Raw genomic sequence first — 9379 nt, 5'->3', positions numbered from 1 at the left:
TTATATTAGTTTTCCTCTAATTTGTATCTTCTTATGTTTTTTATTTGTTTCAGGTTTGTGTGTGTGTGTATGTGTGTGTGTGTGTGTGTGTGTGTGTGTGTGTGTGTGTGCGTGTGCATGCATGTTTGCTTGCTTTGGAATGGGGTTCTGAGATATAAGAAAGAGAATAGCCACAGCATTCTGGCAAGGTCTTGAGCAGATAGAGAAAAAAAGTAGACAGGAAACGACCACGAGACTTGTCTGGTGTTCTAATACATTCTCTATCTTGGAAAATGTTTTATGTGTAGTAGAAAGTGTCCATTCTGGGTTATTGGATGGAATGTTCTATATATTTCTACTCAAGCCTTGGTTAGCTGGCAGTGGGTAGGGGTCTCAAAGTCTGAAAGTCTGTTATGCCATTCAAGATTGCATTTCTTTCAGAGTGATATTCCTTGCCATTCTCCTACAGTGATTACTATATGAGTGTGTAATTGTTTGTATAGATGCACATGTTGGGAAGATTGTGTGTGTGTGTGTGTGTGTGTGTGTGTGTGTGTGTGTGTGTGTGTGTGTGTGTGTGTGTGTAAAACAGAGAGGGTGGAGAGGAGAAACTCAGAGGTCAAACTCTGTTGTCATTCATCAGGATGCTCCCCACACACTATTGTAGGATAAGGTCTCTCATTGGCCTTGAGCTTTCCACTGAACCTAGATGGCTGGCTACCTAACTTCTGGGGCCTACCTGTCACTATTTTCCAGGGTTGGAATTATAGATTCCTACATGACATATTTATGTGAGCTCTGAGGCTGCATTCAGGTTTTTTGTTTGTTTTGTTTTTTGGGGTTTTGTCTTGGTTTGGTTTTTGGTTTTTCGAGACAGGGTTTCTCTGTGTAGCCTTGGCTGTCCTGGAACTCACTATGTAGACCACGCTCACCTTGTGACCTTGATCTCAGAAATCTGCCTGCCTCTGCCTCTGCCTCCCAAGTGCTGGGATTAAAGGCATGCACCACTACTGCCTGACTTGCATTCAGGTTCTTGTGCTTGCAGGGCAAATACCTTATATATTGAGTTATATGCCTGAATGTTTCACCGATAATTGCTATATATTTTTGTTACATGTGCATTAAATACATGCATGTTAATAATTTTTATAACCTATTGATGAATTGATTATTCTGTGACTACATAATTAACACCTTACCATGGCCTACTGTAATTCTTGCTTTCTTTCCCTGTAACATGGGTCATCTTTTCCATCCCTTAAATATGTGTATACCCCATGGACCATGAATAGTCTGTGTTCTGTATTCTTTGAGCAGTTCTTTCTCTTGCGCTAAAAACTTTAATCCATCTGTATTTTAAAGAAACTATTGAGAGCAGCAATGCTGTGCTGGCATTTTGCTTATTGTGTACAAACTCCTATGACTTTCCATCTTGATGTGACTGAAATATTTTACCTCTGAGTGTGATTGCTCATTGGGTTCCCTGTATTAGCCTATCCTCTCTGCTTTTATTCCATCATGGTCATGTTGAGGGCTAAGTAGTTCTGTCTCTAGATATTGGAGAACATTGCCATCTATACATAAAATCTCATTTTGTTTTATTCATGCTGCAATATATATCATTTAACTACTATGATGTGCAATTATTCATAAAAGAGTGTAGAAACATTTACATAATTATATAATTATTTAGACCACATCCAGATTTTAACTTTCATACTTAGAGTTAAAAGTGATTTGTGAACCATCATAACATTAAAGCACTATAGCAAAGCTGAGTAGAATTTTACTTTTATTGTCAGTCTTCTTTATTTCAGCTTTTGTTTTTTTCTTTAGTGTCTTTTTATTTCCGCTTGAAATGAAGTTTATAGTTTCTTGTACGACATGTCTACTGGTGAGAAGTACTTTCTGCTATCTTCTGAGAAGATTCTTATTTCTCCTTAATTTTTAAACAGATATGCTAGATGGAGTTCTCTTGGTAAGAAGTAGTTATTTATCTTCTTAAGACATTAAAATCCAAGCTGAATATGTTGAAAGGCAGAATATTGAATAAAAGGAATTTTAAGAGTGAATTCAATTATCTGCTTAGAAATTGTTGATTGTATGTTTTCTCAAAATGTTTCATTTCAGGAATGTTGAAAAACCCGCATTTAAGAAATGGAAATAAAAGAATGTGCCTTAAACTCCTTTTTTTTTTTTTTTTTTTTTGGTTGTTTGAGACAGGGTTTTTCTGTATAGTCCTGGCTGTCCTGAAACTCACTTTGTAGACCAGGCTGGCCTCAAACTCAGAAATCTGCCTGCCTCTGCCTCCCAAGTGCTGGATTTAAAGGCATGTGCCACCACTGCCCAGCTCAATTTGAACATTTAAAATAAGGGTAGTTATCAACACACACCATAGAAGACTGTATAAATTGAACGTATCTAGCATGGATTCCCAAATTCTATATGTAGCTTTATTTTTTCTCATATATTTAGCTCATGTATTTGTCAGAGCTTTGTCATTCATGATGAACTATGAGTCTCTCTTCTGCTTCAGTGAACTTAACTCTTACTTGTTCAAAGTCATAGAATCAAGAATTGACAAATTGGTCCTCGTGAAACTGCAAAGCTTCTGCAAGGCAAAAGCCACCATCAATAAGACAAAAAGAGGTCCCATTTATTGATTCTCGATCTTATAGCACAAGCCATTGCTGTTCTATTCAGGAATTTTTCCCCTGTACCCATATCTTTGAGGCTTTTCCCTATTTTCTCCTCTATAAGGTTCAGTGTCTCTGGTTTTATGTGGAGTTCCTTAATCCACTTAGATTTGACCTTAGTACAAGGAGATAGAAATGGATCAATTCGCATTTTTTTACTTGATAACCGGCAGTTGTGCCAGCATCATTTGTTGAAAATGCTGTCTTTTTTCCCACTGATTGCCATATCCAGGGATCCATCCCATAATCAGCTTCCAAACTCTGACACCATTGCATACACTAGCAAGATTTTGCTGAAAGGACCCAGATATAGCTGTCTTTTGTGAGACTATGCCGGGACCTAGCAAACACAGAAGTGGATGCTCACAGTCAGCTATTGAATGGGTCACAAGGCCCCCAATGGAGGAGCTAGAGAAAGTACCCAAGGAGCTAAAGGGAACTGCAACCCTATAGGTGGAAAAACAATATGAACTAACCAGTACCCCGGAGCTCTTGTCTCTAGCTGCATATGTATCAAAAGATGGCCTAGTCAGCCATCACTGGAAAGAGAGGCCCTTTGGACTTGCAAACTTTATATGCCCCAGTACAGGGGAATGCCAGGGCCAAAAAGGGAGAGTGGGTGGGTAGGGGATTGGAGGGTGGGTATGGGGGACTTTTGGGATAGCATTGGAAATGTAAACGAGGAAAATACCTAATAAAAAAAGAGAAAAAAAATAAGACAAAAAGACCACCAACAGATTGGGAAAGGATCTTTACCTATCCTAAATCAGATAGGGGACTAATATCCAATATATATAAAGAACTCAAGAAGGTGGACTCCAGAAATACAAATAACCCCATTAAAAAATGGGGCTCAGAGCTAAACAAAGAGTTCTCACCTGAGGAATACCAAATGGCTGATAAACACCTGAAAAAATGTTCAGCATCCTTAATCATCAGAGAAATGCAAATCAAAACAACACTGAGATTCCATCTCACACCAATCAGAATGGCTAAGATCAAAAATTCAGGTAACAGCAGATGCTGGCGAGGATGTGGAGAAAGAGGAACACTCCTCCATTGTTGGTGGGATTGCAAGCTGTACAACCACTCTGGAAATCAGTCTAGCAGTTCCTCAGAAAATTGGACATAGTACTACCGGAGGATCCCACAATACCTCTCCTGTGCATATATCCAGAAGATGTTCCAAATGGTAATAAGGACACATGCTCCACTATGTTCATAACAGCCTTATTTATAATAGCCAGAAGCTGGAAAGAACCCAGATGCCCCTCAACAGAGGAATGGATACAAAAAAATGTGGTACATTTACACAATGGAGTACTACTCAGCTATTAAAAGGAATGAATTTATGAAATTCCTAGCCAAATGGTTGGACCTGGAGGGCATCATCCTGAGTGAGGTAACACAATCACAAAAGAACTCAAATGATATGCACTCACTGATAAATGGATATTAGCCCAGAAACTTAGTATACCCGAGATATAAGATACAATTTGCAAAACACATGAAACTGAAGAAGAAGACCAAAGTGTGGACACTTTGCCCCTTCTTAGAATTGGAAACAATCACCCATGGAAGGAGTTACAGAGACAAAGTTTGGAGCTGAGACAAAAGGATGGACCATCTAGAGACTGCCATATCCAGGGATCCATCCCATAATTAGCCTCCAAACGATGACACCATGCATACACTAGCATGCGTTTGCTGAAAGGACCCTGATATAGCTGTCTCTTGTGAGACTAAGCCGGGGCCTAGCAAACACATAAGTGGATGCTCACAGTCAGCTATTGGATGGATCACAGGGCCCCCAATGGAGGAGCTAGAGAAAGTTTCCAAGGAGCTAAAGAGATCTGCAACCCTGTAGGTGCAACAACATTATGAACTAACCAGTACCCTGGAGCTCTTGACTCTAGCTGCATATGTATCAAAAGATGACCTAGTCGGCCATCATTGGTAAGAGAGCCCCCTTGGACAGTCAAACTTTATATGCCCCAGTACCGGGGAACGCCAGGGGCAAAAAGTGGGAATCGGTGGGTAGGGGAGTGGGGGGGGGAGGGTATGGCGAATTTTTGGGATAGCATTGGAAATGTAATTGAGGAAAATATGTAATAAAAATATTTTTTTAAAAAAAGAGTTTGCTTTGTTGCTAGTTTTTGGTGACAATTATGTTTATCTCCTTTACTGTTCGCATGCATGCTTAGCCTATTCCTGGTCATGACAGACAGAATGCCAACAATCTGTGTTACATCTTTGTCTTAACCACTGTGCTCTATGGGCTTTATCACAGTCACTGTATACTGACTGCTTCCTTCCATAAAGTAAACAGAGCCTCCAAGGCATTGGGCACTTACAGAGTGCTAATGAAGACAGTGTGGATATACAAAAAACAATTTATTATATGAATAAGATAAGCTGTTCAAATATTTATGTCCATGAAACCTTTAACCTCCACAGGAGTACCAATATAGTTTGACTTGATGGACATAATAAGTCTATGTTTAGATGAGAAAGAAAGCTTAGCAATCTAGGGTCGAGAGCATTCTACTGGGTCACTTTCATACACTCACTCCAATGAGAAACTGAAGCCAGCACTATCTTTTTTTTTTTTTTTTTTTTTTTTTTTTTTTTTTTAATTTTTTATTGGATATTCTTTTTATTTACAGTTCAAATGTTGTTCCCTTTCCCAGTTATCCCCCCACCCCCGAAATCCCCTTTGCTTCTATGAGGGTGTTTCCCCACCCACCCACTCCAGCCTCCATGCCCTCAAATTCCCCTACACTGTAGTATCTAGCCTTCACAGGACCGAGGACCTCTCCTCCAATTGATGCCTGACAAGGCTATCCTCTACATAGGCTGCTGGAGCCATGGTTTCCTCCATGCGTACTCCTTGGTTGAGAGTTTTGTCCCTGGGAGCTCTGTGGGGTACGGTTGGTTGATATTATTGTTCTTCCTATGGAGTTGCAAACCCCTTCATTTCCTTCAGTCCTTTTCCTAACTCCTCCATTGGAGACCCCATTTGGGGACTCAGTACTCAGTCCAATGGTTGGTTGTGAGCATCTGCCTCTGTATTTGTCAGTCTCTGGCAGAGCCTCTCAGAAGACAGTTGTATCAGGCTCCTGTCAGCAAGCACTTCTTGGCATCAACAATAGTTTCTGGGTTTGGTGACTGTATATGGGATAGATCCCCAGGTGGGACAGTCTTTGGATAGCCTTTCCTTCAGTCTCTGCTCCAAACTTTGTCTCTGTATTTGCTTCCATGAGTATTTTGTTCTCCTTTCTAAGAAGGACTGAAGCCCTCACACTTTGGTCTTCCTTCTTCTTGAGCTTCATGTGGTCTGTGAATTGTATCTTGGGTGTTCCAACTTTTGGGCTGATATCCACTTATCAGTGAGGGCACACCATGTGTGTTCTTTTGTGATTGGGTTACCTCACTCAAGATGATATTTTCTTGTTCCATCAATTTGCCTAAGAGTTTCATGAATCTATTGGTTTTATATAGCTGAGTAGTACTCCATTGTATAAATGTACCAAATTTTCTGTATCCATTGCTCTTTTAAGGGACATGTGGGTTATTTCCAGATTTTGGCTATTATTTTTTTTTTTCCATTTTTTATTAGGTATTTAGCTCATTTACATTTCCAATGCTATACCAAAAGTCCCCCTTACCCACCCACCCCCACTCCCCTACCCACCCACTCCCCCCCTTTGGCCCTGGCGTTCCCCTGTACCGGGGCACACAAAGTCTGCGTGTCCAATGGGCCTCTCTTTCCAGTGATGGCCGACTAGGCCATCTTTTGATACATATGCAGCTAGAGTCAAGAGCTCAGGGGTACTGGTTAGTTCATAATGTTGTTCCACCTATAGGGTTGAAGATCCCTTTAGCTCCTTGGGTACTTTCTCTAGCTCCTCCATTGGGAGCCCTGTGATCCATCCATTAGCTGACTGTGAGCATCCACTTCTGTGTTTGCTAGGCCCCGGCATAGTCTCACAAGAGACAGCTACATCTGGGTCCTTTCGATAAAATCTTGCTAGTATATGCAATGGTGTCAGCGTTTGGATGCTGATTATGGGGTGGATCCCTGGATATGGCAGTCTCTACATGGTCCATCCTTTCATCTCAGCTCCAAACTTTGTTTCTGTAACTCCTTCCATGGGTGTTTTGTTCCCACTTCTAAGGAGGGGCATAGTGTCCACACTTCAGTCTTCATTTTTCTTGAGTTTCATGTGTTTTCAGGCTCTGCCTGCTGCTCCCAACCCAGGGCAGCAAGTATGCCCAGTCAGTGTAGCAACCTTTATACTTAGCCTCCCTTCTAATTTCGGCTCGTGTTTCAGTATTCTACCTGGCAATTTAGACTGTATTCATTGGTAATACATATTTCTAAATGTATGCAGTAAATTTAAATGAATAAGATGCCTTGCTGAGTAGAAAATATGGATTATTACATCCCCAAAGCAGATCAGCAAAACCATTATATTCACATAAAAATAACCTCAGGGTTGTTAATATGAATAATATGTTTTATCACCATTAAAGCAAGATTTAGACATTTAGTCTTTTCTTACATAACAGGCTGCTCATTTTAGTATAAGAAGATTCTTAATAAAAATGATTAATGTGGTAAATAGCTTTTTATGTACACTGTGTTTCTTCTTCCTTAAATCATTTCTCTCCTGAAAACTCAGCCTCCCTCTTTGCTATAAATTAAAGTCTCTTCTTCATCCAATAGGAAATCACAAGTGCTTTCAACAACAGAGGATGTGAAGTACTGAGGCAACTTATGAATTTTGAGTGAGAAAATTTATAAATTTACCAACGGATAAAATTAACCATAACGAGAGTCTCCTTTTATGAATTTGAAATTGTAAACCTATTTAAATGTAGAAATATTAATGCTTACTATACTGTTATTATTACTAGCATCAATAGTATTATTTATTCATATTAAAATATAATTATGTTACTTAGATTATTTCCAAAACAGGAAAAGCAAAGAAAGTAAAGTCTTTCTTTTGGATTTAAATGCAAAGAAACCAGACAATTCAACATGGGTTATCTCACAATCAAAATTGTGTAGATGAATTTTGTTGAATGTGCCCCAACACTACTTGGATTATAAACAGAGTACAAAAGTAAACCCATATCTAGAAAGTTCCAGAAAGAATAATTTCCAGTTATGATATTTTGAACTTCAGTATGCAGAATTCAAACAGCTGACACAGATGCCTGATGCATCTCCAGGGTCATTGAAGTTTACTTCCTGTTCTTCATGAGATGTTTCAAGAAACAAACCAATGATCATTTCTTGACTCTATTGGAAATGCCAGGCGCTCTCTTTCTCTCTCTCTCTCTCTCTCTCTCTCTCTCTCTCTCTCTCTCTCTCTCTCTCTCTCTCTCTCTCTCCTGCTCTCTCTCTCTTTCCAGTTTATAATTTTTCTTTTTTTTATTAGATACTTTCTTTATTTAGATTTTAAATTCTATCTCCTTTCCTTATTTCTCCTCTGAAAACCCCCTATCCCATTCCCCCTCTTCCTGCTCACTAACCCTCCTTCTCCTGCTTCCCTGTCCTGACATTCACCTACACTGTGGCATGAAGTGTTATTCTCTCTTACTCTCAAGCTTTTATTTTTTTAACAGTTTTTTATTAGCTATTTTCTTCACTTACGTTTCAAACGCTATCCCAAAAGTCCCCTATACCCTCCCCCGCCCTGCTCCCCAACCCACCCACTCCTGCTTCCAGGCCCTGGCATTCCCCTGTACTGGGGCATATAATCTTTGCAAGACCAAAGGCCTCTCCTCCCAATGATGTCCGACTAGGCCATCTTCTTCAAGCTCTTGCTATACAGACACCAGGAGTTCATTCTGAGGATACTTTAATTCCAGAAACTGGATTGCATGTGGGGGATAAGATACATAAAAGGAATATTATTTTCCACCCGCGGTCAGCTGCCACACCATCCATCAGCCCGGTAGAAACAAAATTCTTGAAGTTTATAATCAAACAATCAGATTTATTTATCAATAAATTCTCAATTCACAAGATGCCAATACAATAATTTCAGAACCAATAGATAATGATAAAATCTGCCCACCTAGATTAGACAAATTATCCCAAATATTCTATCCTTTATGACATCATAGCTACCTGTGGCTAATAAAACCATGCTGGATCTGTCCCTTCTTCGTGTCCATCCAAATCCATTTTGGTTCTCTCTTTCTCCTCTCATGCTCCCTGTCTCTGTGACTCTTAGGTCTACCTACCTATTCCCTGTCCCACACAGGCCTCCTGCTGCCCTAATATTTTGGTGTGATTGAACAGGAAATTGTGATACAACAGAAAGTTTTAGTATTATGGTCTCAGACTCACTGTTATTCTTAAATTATTTTTTATATTTAAGCCTTTTGGCTGGTTGGCCTTGGCTCTGCATTGGATTTAATAATATATGCTTACACTCCAAAAATATAACAACAGAAAGTAAGTTATTGAGTCAGCAACTGCTAAATGTGTCAACTACATTCTAAGTTTTGCAACTTAAGATGAATTTGTTTGGGGCAGACTGGTAGGTACAGAGGGGGTTATCCTGTGGGGTCAAGACAGACACATTTTTTAATTCTTTTTTCACTGTTATCATAATCAATAACTTTCTCAAACCGATTTTTACTATCTGAGGTACAGTTTTCTCACTGTAGAATGAATTTAGAGT

Source organism: Mus musculus, chromosome 5 (assembly GCF_000001635.26).
Source record: "Mus musculus strain C57BL/6J chromosome 5, GRCm38.p6 C57BL/6J".
Taxonomy (NCBI): Eukaryota; Metazoa; Chordata; class Mammalia; order Rodentia; family Muridae; genus Mus; species Mus musculus.
The sequence above is the reverse complement of the archived record's forward strand: the minus strand, read 5'-3'. Positions refer to the sequence as shown.